Below are 15,846 nucleotides of genomic sequence, written 5' to 3'. Positions count from 1 at the left end.
GCTCCAAAGATCCAGCACAGCAGGCAAGCAGCTGGGTCCCTATGAGATGCCATGGACTCCAGGTGGCTGTAACAAGAGAGTCCCATCCCTGGAACTCTGAAATAGCTCCTCTGGGTGTAGAAGTCGTCCCCCTTGTAAAGGTGCCCTCACCTCTCATTTCAGCTGGCTGCTTCTTATTGTGTATTGCTCTTCAAATTTTAATGTGCACATGGGTCATGTGTGGGGATTACCAAATTATTCTGAGGCAGCAGGTCTGTAGTCAGCTCTGACATTCTGACACCCTCCAGAGTGATACCACTATTGACTATAATTTAGGATGCAAGGACATTGTCCCTAGACAATTGGAGGACCACAGTCAGGTGGGAGAGCTGAGGTGATTTTATTCTGTTTTGCTGCTGCACCATTGAAGGCCCCAGTTACAATACAACTGTTGCCAGGGGTGGAGGCACACATGTATAATCCCAGGAACAGGGACAAAGAAACAGGAACAAGAGTTCAAGGTCATCCTCAGCTACAGAGGCCAGCCAAGTCTATATGAAACCTTGTTTCAAAAATACTAAAAACCATATCAATAAAAAAGTCAATTATCATCTATGAGAAACACATTAATTTATGTATAATTTATGTAAACATAACTCTGGATGGCTGAATCAGATTTATCTGAGGCATGAATATGGAGATCTCTAAACATTCATGAAATGAGACAGACAAGGGTAAGGAGAAGAAAAATAGGGATAGATCTATTTGACCCTACTGGAGAATTTGGTCAGCCAAGGATTAGCTCAAATACTAGAGATGTCTGGGAGTCAGGGAAGTTGGATGTTGAACGGAAGGATACTGTATAGTATTAGGTGTTTACTGAGGACTTGCCATGTTCCAGGATCTAGCCACATATTATTCCCCCCTCCATCTTTATGGCAACCCCCTGAGCTAGGCAGTAGTATGACTATTTTACAGATAAGAAAACAGCCAAGAGCGATCCATACAACCTGCTAACGAACACACACTTATAAGCCACGTGGAACTGCAACATGAATCCCGGTCGGTCTGCCAATTATTCTATGATTTTTTAAAAAAGATTTATTTATTTTTATATATGTGAGCATACTACTGCTGTCTTCATATACACCAGAAGAGGGCATCCAATCCCCCATTGCAGATGGTTGTGAGCCACCCTGTGGTTGCTGGGAATTGAACTCAGAACCTCTGGAAGAGCAGTCAGTGCTCTTAACCGCTGAGCCATCTCTCCAGTCCCTATGTTTTTTGTTTTTTGTTTTTTTTTTTTTAACAAGAACCTATGGACCTAGCAGATTCTCAAAATGTAGTGAGGTCAACTCAGTAGACTGTTCCTTCCAGATTGAAGGGTTGTTTCAGTGCTGTTTTTAAGAGCAGCCATCTGGGCTAGAGAGATGGCTCAGTGGTTAAGAGCACTGACTGCTCTTCCAGAGGTCCTGAGTTCAATTCCCAGCAACCACATGGTGGCTCACAACCATCTGCAATGTGATCTTATGCCCTTTTCTGGTGTGTCTGAAGACAAACTACGTAAAATAAATAAATAAATCCTTTAAAAAATAGCAGCCATCTTTGAAGCCACCATAACAGTAAATGACATCAGGGACACTAGGCACAGAACTGACTTCCTCTTACTCATAGAGGATATATTCTAAGGTAACCCTCTCATCCAGTGTTACCTTAAATCAGAGATAATATCTATCTCTATAATATCTATCTATCTATAATATCTATATTGTGGTTATTTCCCTGTACTTTATCACTATGATAAAGTTTAATTTAGCAAATGAGGCACAGTAAGAGATTAACAGCAATAAAAGAGAAGATGGGTTTATTGGTTTATTGGTGTACATCTGTAATCCCAGTACTCCAGAGGTTAAGGCCACAGGATCAGGAGTTTGTGGTCACACTGGGCTACATAACAAATTTCAGACCAACCTCGGGTATACAGTGAGAATCCTGACTCAAGAAAAGAAATGAGACTAAACCAGACTAAAACTGTAACAATGTATTTGTGGTGGTTTGACTGAGAATGGCTCCCCACAGGCTCATATCTTTGAATAATTGGTGCCCAGTTGGTGAAACTCTTTTAGGGACTGAATAGGAGGTGTGGCCTTGTTGAAGGAGGTGTGTCACTGGAGGTGGGCTCTGAAGTTTCAAAAGCCCTTGACAGCTCCCCTCCCCCCCCCCCAACCTGCCTCCAACTTGCAGAACAGATGTAGAACTCTCAGATGTTTCTCCTGCACCATGCTTGAGGCCTTTGGAGCTTTTAGTCAACAGCAAACTCTCTTGCACTCTCCACTTCACTTCTGAAACTGCCTGACATCTTTTTTCCAAACTGAGACCTGGTTCTTCCTTGAGGCTAGTACTTTCCCGCCCATCCTTCTGGTACCTTGTAAGTGGGCAGGGGATGGAAAAACCAAAATCCCTTGGTGCCTGAAAGTCTTAAGTGTTTTTGGTTGCCTTGGATGGCTCCCCTTCCCTTATTTTGGATTGGTTAGCTTTGACAAAGAAAGGTGAACTGGCAGGCCCATAGCTTCAGATAAACATATTTAGGACTGGTCAGCTGGTGGGGTGGTAAGAATCTGCTGGCAAGAGGAAAGTCCACCAGGCCTTTATCTCAGATCAGGAGGCTGAGGAGGAGCTCAGAGGTTTGCCATCTTTCTTATGTATCTGTCTGCTTGTCATCAGAGATCTGTCTTAGCTCCTAGCTCCTCATTTTTTAAGTGGAAGCTGCTTATATTTTAAATTATTATTATTATTATTATTATTTTGTTTCTTTCTCTGAATCTCACATCCTTTCGGGCCTGCATAGAAGGTACGCTGTCTGTACTTACCAGTGCTGTCTCTAGGCCATTGGTTCTTTCTTGTAAAATGTCCCTACCTTCTGAGCCTTCCAGCCACTTCAGTGTCACCTGCAGACTTTCTATGTAGGTCTCAAGGTTACTGAGGACTTCAGTTCCTAATCATATGTGATCTCCTCCTCCAGTCTTTTAAAAAAGCAATCTTGGTACAATATGCATAACATGAAATGTACAAGTTCAGCCATTTTGACTTGCATGGTTAGTTCTGTGACATTAAAATCACTCACATTGTTTTGCAGCCCTCACAACCATCCATCTCCAGAATGCTTTCCTCTTCACAAACGGAAATGTATGCGTTTGGCATATTTTAGGGAGTATAATGTTTTCAGGATTCATCCATATTGTAGCCTGTGTCCGCACCTCCTTCCTTTTAAGATTCAATAATATTCTATTTATGTGCCACATTTTAATTTTCTGTTGATGGACACTTAGATTGTTCCTAACATTTAGTTACTTCGAACAATGTTGTTGTGAATACAGATGTATAAATATGAGCTGGAGCCTTGATTTCACTTTTGGGGAGGATTATACCCATGTTTTAGTTTCTCCTAAAGGCTCATGCCTCCAGGGCTTAGTTGCTATTTGGAAACTGATTGGATTCCAGGAATCAGAGTCAGTCAATGGATTGATCTCGTGATGGATATATAATGTGTTGCTGTTACTGAGAGGCAGGAGGAGGGGCCTTGTTTGGATGAATAAAGATATTAGTAGAGTGCCATGGAGAAATTCAATCTTGTTCCTTTTCTGTCTTTGTTTCCTGGTTGCCAAGATGTGTGCAGCTTTCCTTTTTTTGTGACCTTCCTCCATGGTGTTTCTGATGTGCCATGGGCCGAAAGTCAGTGGAATCAGCCAATTGTGCACTGAAATCTATGAAACCATGATCCAGAACCAATTCCATCCTCTTTTAAAATTATTTCTCTGAAATATTTGGTACCGCAATGAAAAACTGACTTAATTCAACTTAAAAGTGATTGCTAGATATTATGGGACCCCTACGACTGATTTTTTTGAAGATTGTCCATAGTGTTTCCTACAATGGCTTTACTACTTCTCTCAAGATAACACTTTATTTTCTGTTTATTGTTTTGTTTTCATAATAGCTATCCCAATGGTGTGTCCACTCCTACTTTTGATGTCCCTATTGGTGAATCTAACATCTACAAGGTTGGTGAGGATGTCACTGAAAAATAACTTCCTCCACTGAACTTACTTCATTGTCTTACCTAGACATTATCAAGTATTGTACTAACTCGAGCGCTAACACTCCACTACATATTATATTATCTACTAGACTTCCAACTTTTTTCCAAACGGTTCCCATTGCAGGAGTCACCAGAATGCATGATGATCACCTATTCATTTCTCACATTCCCTGGAAACCTCTTTCTTCATTGTTTCCTGAGTCAACTCTATTTTCTAGCTCTCTAAATATCAAATTGTCCTGCTCACTCACTATTTTTCTACTTCAAGCACTTTCTTAGCTTCAAGTCCCCTCTTCTGCAGATTGTAAGTTCTTGGTCTTCCATTATGATCATTCTCTTCCAAACACCTTCAATCCTGACCCCACCCTGTCGCAGCCCGTACTGCCCAGCTTTGTGGGCCAAAATGTTGCGGCCTGCTCTGCCCCACGTTGGGCACCACAAATGTTGAGAACCTTACACTGCCTCAACGCTTTTGGGGCTAAGTGCTCTGGTCAAGAGAGAGAGTGGGGCTCTTGAGGCTGGAGACGCAAAGAATGGAGACAAGACAGGGTGTGATCAAGTCTCAAGTCTCTAGTCTCAAGTCTCCTTTATTGAAGGGAATTCTGAGGTATTTATACGCTTTTGCCACGTGCCTTGCAGGTGTTGATATGACGTAAGCCTTACAGGCATGGCTAGCGTGGATAGCACGTGCACTGTGCGCCTTGCAGGCTTGGATACCACGTGCACCTTATAAGCATGTATGGCGTAGATAGCTCATGGACAGCACATGAATTGCAATGCCTTGCAGGCGTGACTACCACATGTGTCTTGCAGCTGGGGGCAGTAAACAGCAAAACAAGCTATGTGGGATAAACAATATACTTATCAGAGTGTGCTTCAGCTGTTGTAGGCTATTGAAAACCAAATCTCTTATCAGGGTATATGGTTCCAGATGGCTGCAAAGATAATCTAGCCGCTTTCTGCTAAAAGTCGGCTCCTAACACCCCCCCCCCCCGACCCCCAGCAAGAATTGCCAGATTAAATCCCTACCATTGACTCAAACATATGCAGTCTTAAATAAGTTAGAGGAAGCTTCAAACAAACTATACAGCTGGGTAACTGGCTTTCAGTGTTAACCTAATGATCTCAGATCTGGCACATATTTTCACTGATGTGTGGCCACTACTTTCTTATCCTCTAAATATGCCTATGTCATAGCTCCTCTTCTTTCTTCAGTCTTCCCATCAATTCATTTTGAGGCTTCAAGATGTCTCAGTGGATGAGACCAAAAAGGCAGAACTTATCAGATAAGATTAGTCTCATCTCATTGCCACTACATGCATTGAGCACCACATGTATACAACTTTACCCTGCTAAAGTAGAGGATGATTATTTTCGTTCATCAATGGAAAGCCTTGTTATTTATGTTCTGGTACCAACCTGCCTTACCTTATCAATCGTTTTACTCCTTTGAACATCCATTCTTTTCCTTAAAATATCTACTTCCCAAACCATATTGATGTCTATCCTTATGAAAACAAAGCAAACTCACCTCCCTCTACTACATAATCTCTTGGAAGTTACTGATCTATTTTCTTTTCACAGAGAAAAGATGTAAAAAAAAAAACCCACCAGCAACAAATTTCCATACATACTTTCTCATCTCATTCCCCTCTTTGAACATTTAGCATATGGCTTTCATATCTATCATTCCACATTTGCTCTTTTAAGAGACTCTTGTGTCTTTTGTGGATAGATATCCCCCAGTCCTGCTCTTATATCATGTCTACATTTACCACTTACCAAATGTAGACAAGGATGGCAACTCTCTCACTCTGGAAATATTCTTCTGCTTGTTTTCTGTGAATATCTCCTGTTTGTCCTTCTACTTCTTTGGTTACCTTCCACAGTCTCTTTTACGGGGTTCTTTCTTTCATTGGCATTTGATATTGCGGTTCTGTGGCTCCCTGCCTGCATTTCTCTTATTGCTCTCTTCTCTTTCCTGAGGTGGTGCTATGCAGCACCCTGGCTTTAAATACAACCAACATGTAGATGTTGTCTCCCAGACTTACATTTTCCTTTCTTTTCTTCAGGAGTTCCCAAACTCTTAGACATTGACATTTCTATTTTTATATCTCTCAAGAATCTCAAACTTAACATGGCTGAAACTGAACTCTTGATATTTTTTTTCCTGTCGAAAACCTCATTCAGCATTCTTCATCTTAGTACATGGCACTGAGTCAAGCTGAAAAACCGAGTCCTTCTTGAAGCCTGTCTTTCTTCCTTCATCCTTGACATCCAATTTCTCAATAAGTATTGTCAGCTGTCACTTCAAAACACATCCAGAATCAGTCCAATTCTCTCCATCTTCATGGCTGTCACTGAAGTAAGCTACCATCACCTCTCCTGTGGATTGCTGCAGCTGCCTCCTTATTGGCCTTCCTGTATCACTGCTGTCCTCATCTAAATTTGGCATTTATGGATGTTGCAATAGTTGAGACTAGAGCCAGTCCCTCCCTTGCTTAAAACCCTTCAGATACTCTCCATTGATGGTAAACAGTATTGTAACTCATTTTCCATGACTCTCATGTCCTTTGTGATCCCTCAATGCTATTCTTATTATTGACCATTACAATCTGGCTCCATTAGCTATTCTGAGTTTCTCACCATACCAAGTTCTTTGTCCTCTCAAGGCCAGCTCACTTGATATTCTGTTTTCCTGAAAACCTCCTTCCTTATTTTCCACATGGCTGATCTTTCATCCTTTATGTCTATTCTTAAATATCACTCTCCAACAAAGGCCTTTCCTGGAAACTGTCCTATTATTGTAACCTGCTATTTCCTTTATAAGACTCATCACAATTTGTAATTATGTATTCTGTGCCTATTTTGCTATATACTCTATGAGTTGGGACTAGGCCTCTTTTGTTTAACAGTGTATCTATTATGGTGCTTGGCACATAGTTGGTGCTTAGTGTTTTCCAAGTGAACCAATGCATAAACGAGTAGGAACAATTTTGAGACACACAGAATAGAGGTCTCTGGTCACTCTATGCAATTCACTGTCAAATGGCTACAGGCTGTGGTTCACTTTGGGTAAATCAGACTTATAGTTGGTGGTTGTATTGGTCAGAATCTTGTTCCTATAACAGATACCTGAGAAAATCCACTTAAAAGTGGAAGACATATTTTTGGTCCATGGTTTTGCAGGTTTCATTGTATGTTCACTTGATAGTCCATTATTTCTTGGAAATCTCTTTTTTCATTCTTCACATGGATGCTCTTTCATCATTTAAGTCTCTGCTTAAATATTATCTCCTTACAAAGGCCTTTCCTAGAAACTCAACCCTGCTGCTTCTAGGTCTGTGTTGAGGTTGAGGCTTGTGGTAGAGAATACATAGCAGAACAAAACAGTTCTCTTCATGGCAAATAAGAAAGATAAATAGAGGAAGGGACAGAGAACAGGACACATTCTTTGCAGCACATATATCCATTGACCCACTTCTTCCAACTAGGCCTTTTTATTTGTCACCTCCTCCTAAACTATTGATTGATGAATCTGTCAGGTATTAATGCATGGATTAGATGAGATACTTAATGACCCAATCAGATCTACCAGTTGGGAACTAAATCTTCAACACATGCATCTTTGGGGGATGTGGTGGTTTGAATATGCTTGGCCCAGGGAGTTGCATTATTTGGAGGTGTGGCCTTGTTGGAGAGGGTGTGGCCTTGTTGGAGAAATTGTGTCACTGTGGAGGTGGGCTTTAAGACCTTTGTCCTAGCTGCCTGGAAGATAGTCTTCTTCTACTGGCCTTCAGCTCCTTCTGTATCATTCCTACCTGGATGCTGCCATGTTCCTGCCTTAATGATAATGGACTGAACTTCTGAATCTGTAAGCCAGCCCCAATTAAATGTTGTCCTTATAAAAGTTGCCTTGGTTATGTCTCTTCACAGCAGTAAAACCTTAACTGTGATAGGAGACATGTGTCATATCCAAGCCATGGCAGTGGATCTGGCCCAAAGGAGACACTCCTCAACATATCTGGCCAAAGACCAATGTTGGTAGAGAATGTAGCAGTTCAAGAAAGGGTCCAAGACAATACAGGAAGGAACAGGAAGCAGTAGAGCTCCAAGTCCTTTCACTTATAGGGAAGGGATTTTCTTTAAAGGGTATGCTATCATTTTTTTCACAATGGCCAGAAGCAGTGGGGTGGGTAGGAAAGTCAATGATCCTTCCCACTCCTGAGTGTCTCTGGGTGGCTGACTTGGTTACTTTCCTCGGGCTAGCTTCCCCTTTCTTCCTAGGCCTTTATGGCCCTGAAATTTCCTCTTCAGTTGAACTTAAAGAAGCATCTTTGGGAAAACTTGACTGTATCTGGATTCTTTGATTGTCTAAACTAGTCCCCCCCCCCCCTTGGGGTGGAATGCAGCTGCTGTCCCCTGTCAGAAGGGGGCAAGTATAGAGACCAAAATCATCTGTTCTTCTACAAATATTTGGGAGCTTAGAGTGATTTTGTCCAATACCAAGCCTAAAGTGTCTCTGGAAGGAAGCGGTAGAGAACCTTTTCTGCAGCTGCCCCCACTTTCCCTCTTTTCCTCAAGGGCTGCACATTCAGTAGATTCCGACATGCTGTCTAATAGGTCCAGACACACTCTTAAACCCTCCTTGCTGGGCCTGCCAATCTGGTGACAGATGTTAGGGCTGTTCCAGATGTGAGGCTGATGCCATATGGCATTCTGGGTCACAAGGTCTGAAGCTGCTGCCATTGAGCTGTGGCAGAGTTATTGGGGAGAGCCTTGTAGTTTTATTCTCACTCGCCTGTCACTGGCTGAGGCAGCGAGGGGGAACTAGGGCAGTGGAATATTCCTGGGGGGCTTGAAGAAGTTGTCATGTCATTCTAAAGTACCCTGGACACTCCAGTCTCCACCTTCCATCTACGACACCAAGTATTTCTCTGAAGGAGGCCAAGACAGATTGACTAAGCCAGAGGGAAAGACATAAGAAATGAAGGGAAAGATAAGCAAAAAGGAAAGGTAGCTGGACAGGAAAGGAGGACTGCCAGAGCCAAGAGGGAGAGAGGCAATTGCAACAAGGCAGGGGAGAAGTAGAACAAAAAGGCCTTGGAGTCCTTGAAGGGAAAAAGACAGGCTTAGGGAAGGCAACCACTAGGTACCAATTCTAATCCCTTGTCCTCTAAATGCCGGCCAGCTGCCCTCATTGTTACCCTTAGGGCGTTCACCATTGCTCAAGGACCATATGGTAATGAGAGCCTTTAGATAGAGTACTTAGGATGAAACTCTTCTGGGAGGAGGATTGCTATTATGCCATACTGACAGCATGATGCTCCTACCCAGTTCACAGATGGAGATGCAATGGGTCAGTGACAAATGGGAAACATTATAAGGGAAAGACTCGGGACATTTTCCTAACTTAGGCCAATTTTCCAGTCACTAGAGGTTGTAATTTTTTTTTTTATGAAAGAGGAGATCAAGGAAGCCAAACAGAACTGGGAAAGAACATCAGCAAGTCGGAAAGCATAGCCACGATAGGAAAAGTAGAGGTAGCAGGGAAAGGAACAGCAGACCTGGATTCTTCCCCTCGGTATACACTATCTCTGAGGCCAGGCTGGACTGCAGGGCTCTGGCACAAAATGCCAAGCCAGAAGAGGGTCTCTTGCCACCTATTTTTTCTCTTGGAATTTAGCCTTTAGTCTGTCAAGGGCTGAACTGTAAACAAAGCTTGGAGGACAGACAGAGGGAGCAGGTGTGGCCAGGAGTTTCTGGGAACTTCCCAAGTAGCTGTTTCCAGCAGTCAAAGACCTAGGACTCATATAGCACCTCCCTAGGGGCTGGTTGGCAGGCACTGACTGCACAGGGCTCTGGGTAAAGCCTCTTGAAGCCAAAAGAGGGCCTATTCAGCTGTTGGGCTGTGCCAAGACCTTCCTCTTTATGAGTCTGCTAAGCATCATGGCCAGAGCAGCCACCAGCCTTGGATGCCCCCAGCCTCTGGTTTTGGTCAACTCCAGGACAATCTCAGAGTTGGCAAGGACCATGCAAGTTACTGACTTGCTCTTGTTGCACTCCTGCTGATTTCCAGAAACAGGAGGGGAAGGCTAGGACTGCAGCTGGGTCCTAGATGAAGTGCCAGACCTGAACCAGTTGAGAAGGAGGGGACAAAGAACAGGTCCAGAGACCAAAGAATCCAGGAACTACTTAGCCAAAAGCATGAAGGCGAACCCAAGTACAGGCTAACAGAAAAAAAAGGGTATAGATAAGTCAGTCTGTGAGTAGGACTTTCCTACATTCTACCTGTCATGTGTGGCTTTGCATGAGGCACAGGATCTTTCCTCAGTCTTCTCTTGGAGACCTCCTGAGAGGACAAGAAAGTACATCTATCCTAGTTCATTGCCTGAAATGTCTGAAATGGGTATCTTCATCATAGAACTCATGACTAACAGGTACCAGGCTGATCTGGAGGAAAGAGAAGCCCTTATCTCCTTCTTGTGTGTCATCTTGGAACTATTCAATCAGTTCACCCCAGATGCAAGGCAGAAATTAGGTCAAGAAGCCACTAGACAAAGGAAAACGTGTGAACAGAGGCCTGGTTCACTCATTACACCCTGCCAGGAGGTGTCCAGAGATGTTAACTGCAGTTTCAGGACAATGAGACACCTTTTATTCTGCCTAATTGCATCTTCCTGCTGAGACAGAAGAAGGAATTTTAGGTCTTTCCCAAACTGAGGTCAGAAAAAAAAAAAGAGTGAAGTTGATGAGTTCTCCACCAAAGAATTAAAGCCATGGCAGAAAATAACAGGCTCAAGGAAGGCTACCATCCATAAAGAGGTTAGGCGTAGAGTAAGGGACTAGAAGGGAGTAAGGTATCTCCTTAGAAAGGAGAAATAGAATATATAGTTATGGAGAGACAGAAGACAGACTGGAACCGGAGGATAAAATAGGGAAAGGAAAGGAAGAGGAGGGTAGAGAAGAAATACAAGGAGGAACAACTAACACTAAGGACCATCTGAGGGCCACATAAAAACCTACTACAGTAGAAGCTTCTTAAAATAAATACATATAGGGGAGAAATCTAAAAGGAGTTACCAAATAATGGGGGAGGCAGTGCCCCATCTTTCATCAAGTGAAACCTCCAATAACAGGAATGGGTTACATCTACTTGAGTCATTGGCCAAAGATGGCCCCGTGGGAATCCCCAAACAACCTAGGCTACTCCCGAGGCTATTGGTTACTCTCTACAAATTGATGGTAAGGCCCTATTACTGAAGATAACACCTACACAAGTCACTGAACACAGCGATGTTGGAACTGGCGCCCACCTAGAGCCTTCACTCTTACTGACTAATGTTCATGGTATTGGAAGGTACTCTGCATGCTACCAGAGGAGAAAGGTATCCACAAATCTACATTGTGATCTACAATGGTGACCTGCCTGCCAAAGTGGCACAAAGATGGTTGGATTAACTAACCAGTATCTGATTGGATTTAAGGCCTACTCCATGAAATAGAACCCATTCCTGCCACTGTTTTGGTGGCCAAGAACCTGAGATTAGATAGGTTATGGACCTGGGGCAGAAAGATTCTAAGAGGTCAAAGAAATGGAGAACACCAATGAAACAGGCCTCCAAGATACAGTAGGACTAATACACATATGAACTCCCAGAGACTGTGGCAGCATGCACAGAGCCTGCATAGGTTTAAGCCAGATGGGGTCTCAGCAATGAGAAGGAAAATGGACACATGTCCCATCCCTAACTAAGAGAGTAACTGACAATAGGAGGAAAACAAGATGTCGCTAATGGAATCTCATTGTATATATCAACTACACTTAAGGGTAAGTCCCATAATAAATTCTATGGTGATTTTATAGATTGTTTTTGTTTTATATTGCTTTGTTGGGCACTTTTTCATCTCAGTGGTCTTTTGCATATATATTATGGTTTCTGGTTTTATGGGGGTTTGTGTGTGTGTGTGTGTTGTGCTTTTTCATATGTTTATTTTATGTTTTTTATCTGCCTGTTCTCTAAAGAGAGAAAGAAGGGTTGAGTTGGATATGTGGGGTGATGGAAAGGATCTAGAAAGAGATGGGGGGGGAATCTGTAATCAGAACATTGTGTATTAATTTTCAACTTAAAAAAAGATCAAGAAGGGGCTGAAGAGATGGCTCAGCAGTTAAGAGCACTGACTGCTCTTCCAGAGGTTTTCAGTTCAATTCCCAGCAACCATATGGTGGCTCAAAACCATCTGTAAGGGAATCCAATGCCCTCTTCTGGTGTGTCTGAAGACAGCTACAATGTACTCATATACATAAGATAAATAGATATATCTTTTTAAAAAATCAAGAAAAGTGATTATTTCTGAGGACTTTTAGTTACTGTACCCCAATAACTTATTAACCAAAAAGGCCCTTCCCTAAGCCTTCAGGTTTTGGCGTTATAGTATATTTTTATTTTGATTGATTTAAAACCCACAGAAGCAGGGCTTTCTTGAAGGATAATGCAAGTTCTCTCTCTGCTCCACCTTCTTATAAAAGGAAGGATGGCAAAGTCCCTTGCTGTGAAGGAGGGACTCTCTGCAGCTTTCGGATAGCATTAACTAATTCCTTTATTTGTATATCCACCAAAATAATCTGCTGTATATCTACTATGTACCCAGCCTCTCCCTCCAGGGAAGTGGCAGTCAAATGTGGAGGCAGGTATGTAAACAAACACAAAGCCACATGTCATCTGGCTGCACAGAGGGCAGCAGAAGATGCTGTGGGAGCACAGAGGAAGGCATCTCCCAGCAGATCTCCCTTACCCTTGCAGAGTAGTGAAGGTGAGCAGGACATTCCAGGAAAGGAATGTCAATTTTGACAGCAAATGAATAGTAGGGAAGAGTCAGCAAAGAAGGACACCTCTGGGTATTTAAGCCACTGCAATTAGACGAAATTACAGAATAAATTCAGGCAAAAGTTTCATTTGAGCACAGTCCCCCACTGACTCCTTTCATGCGGCCTTATGAAATGATGCAATGTACTCTGATGAGACCACAGAGATGAGAGCCAGAGCCCTGTAAACACTGGGGTTACCAGAGCATTTCTCATGCACCACCCTGGAAGCATACTTGGAAGCCCCCTGTTAAAGGAGCAGTAGGAAAGGCTGGCTTCCAGCAGGTTCAATAAGATCCAGCCATAGTCCCAGATGCCAGAGGCATGGAGCTCACATACCCCGTTTTGTCCTCATTGAAGAGGATCTAGTAAATGCTAGCTCTCTGAATGGGCTGGGGAAATAGGAAATTACAAGGACCCCATTGAAGGGTTAGACACAGCCCAGGAACAGTCCAAAGGGTTTTAGTTACACATAGGTTTCGGCTCACAAGGGATCGTTCTGGTTGAGGACACAAGAATAATATTATGCATGTATGGGCTGCAGCTTCTGCCACCAAAGCTATAGCTTCAAAACAAGTTCCCTTCCCTCCTTAGGGAATACAAAGACAGTTTTTGCCCATCACTGCATTTTTTTTAAATTACCTCCTAACAGAGGTACTCAGATAGAGCCATAATATCGGATTAACAACTCCAAGCCAGCAAACCAGACACTTGTTTAATTAATAAAACTTATAAAGCATAACAACTTATTGATGTTATGGGCACGGCGCTTAGTACAACAACAAAACCCAAATCCATCTCAAAGGCTCTGTCTTCTCCTGGAAGCCTGCTCTCCACCAAACTATGCAATTCCATCTTTAGTGTAAAGGGAGCAACGAGCAAAGAAAAAGAGAGTGGAGATTTCTGGGCGAATGGCTGGGGACTGTGGTCAACACAAACCCCTCTTTTCATGAACAGATCTGTCCAAACAGCTGTGGTTTTGGAGCTATTGGATGTGGGTTGGAACTCTTACGCCTCATTCCTTTACCTATAAAGACAGACTCATTATAGGACTCACTTCAAAGTACCCACACAAAGATTTAATACATAAAACATGCTGGCAAAGTAACTGCTCATTTATAGGCTCTACTAGCAATTATTATTATCATTGGGTAGCCAGTAAAAGGATCTGCTGTGTTCTAACCCACTGTTTGTCTTTCTCCACAGTTTGTAATTGGGGGGTAATTTGATAAATTGATGCAACATTCTTTGGGACTGGGCCCTGACTTCAGAAATACAGAATTAGAATGAGTTTTGCCACGGGGAAATCAACCTGGTTTTTATTAGCCCATTAAAGCCAGCTTGTTACCAATATTTCCAATAGTTACCAATGGGGATGTGTATGAAGAAAGAGTGGGTTGAAATCCTAGCTCCGCCCCTCACTAGTTGTTGGACCATAGTCTTGGCCCGCCTCTCTATGGCTCAATTTCTTCATTTGTAAAATATGAATAGTATTAGAATTTACCCTACAGGATTTTTTCCCGAAGAATGAATAAAATACTGCATGTAAAGTACTTAGAACTGTGCCTGGCACATAGCAAGCTCCAAGCAAATGACAGCTAGTGTCGTTATTATTGCATATGACTTGTTATTACTGGGAGGTAAGCCTGACCAATGTAGCTGAGGGTTGAAAAACAGAGGGGAGATATAGGTAGGTCTTGTTATGTCAGACCTAACACCGTCTGATTTTTACACAGCCTAGAGAAAATAGTGACAGAAATGTTCCTGCCAGTCTCACTTGCTGATAGATGATATTTCTGTAAATAATGTACCACCAGGTGGGTAACAGTGGTCATGTTTCTCAGCCTGCCTGTGCTTGGAGAAAACTGAGGTCTCAGCTGCCCCCTCCCCACAATGCAACAGCATCCCCTGTGCACCTCCTCCACCATCAAAGAGCACAACCTAGCCACTAAGCCTGGGGTACTGAGGAGGGAGGCTAGAAACCCAGATCTTTTCCCACTGGACTCAGTTGCCTGCAGAAGACCAAATCTCTCATCTGGAAGGGATCCTGGAGGACCTGGCTGCTGGCAGGGGGCTTTGGTTCCAACCCCCTAGAAGCGCTGCCCTCCCTCCCTCCCCTCCAGCTTTCTGCTGTCCTCGCCTCTCTACCCCATCTTCGCTCCCCGCCCCCCACCCTCAGCAGGAAAACTTCCCGCTCCTGCAGCCACTTTGCCATCGGTATCCAAACCTCTGCCCCGCGTGCATCTTGCCTTGCCATGTCCTCATCCGTTGTGCCGCGAACCGACCCGGACCGCTTGGCAACTAAAAGGAATTCTTGGGGGCTCGAGGTGGGGGATGGAGATAAATGTCACCCCCTGAAGCGCGAACTCTGTAATCCTGTCCCCCCCCACGCCCCCCACACACACCCCGTCCCCCCTCCTTCCCGGGAAGAAGCGAGGAAGGGGCACTCACCCAGAAGGGTCATGTGCTAGAGCTGCCCCCAAGTCACTCTGAGATGCCAGTGAGAGGACCTTAGCAGTTTCTGCGGACCTCACAACCGCACACACGCCCAGCTATAGGACCCTTTCCCAAGCAAGCCCTAGCTTGACTGCTGGGGCACAGTACTTACTGTCGGGGACCCTCTCCAGACCCGGTCTGCTTGGCTGCGGAGCCGGGAACCCTCCCTCTGCCTCTCCCGCGCACTGCCCCTGCTTGTGCCCAGCACAGACACTGGCGGCAGCGGCGTCTGTAGGAAGAGAAAGATCACGCCTGCCTTAGAAACCCAGCCCCTGCTGTGACCAGAATCTTAAAGAACGAGGCGACTGGCTCAGCCCCAGAGCCGAGGCTGAGGTGATGAACTAGCCAGGGAGCTGAGAAACAGCCCCCCTTTTAGCACCTGGATTCTGGACCTCGTGAGAAGTCT

At 43.8% G+C, this 15,846-nt stretch overlaps 1 protein-coding gene across 1 annotated transcript in view; it reads right to left on the bottom strand.

The window, feature by feature from the left end:
• Nucleotides 1-15,635, bottom strand: part of Frmpd3 (FERM and PDZ domain containing 3) — a 90,416-nt gene extending 74,781 nt beyond the window's left edge. Inside the window, exon 1 of the mRNA XM_034485515.2 lies at nucleotides 15,553-15,635. The gene's annotated coding sequence lies outside the window, so the exon portion shown is untranslated. The remainder of the gene's footprint in view (nucleotides 1-15,552) is intronic.
• Nucleotides 15,636-15,846: the final 211 nt, after the last annotated feature.

This window comes from Arvicanthis niloticus, chromosome X (assembly GCF_011762505.2).
Source record: "Arvicanthis niloticus isolate mArvNil1 chromosome X, mArvNil1.pat.X, whole genome shotgun sequence".
Classification (NCBI taxonomy): Eukaryota; Metazoa; Chordata; class Mammalia; order Rodentia; family Muridae; genus Arvicanthis; species Arvicanthis niloticus.
The sequence above is the reverse complement of the archived record's forward strand: the minus strand, read 5'-3'. Positions and strand labels throughout refer to the sequence as shown.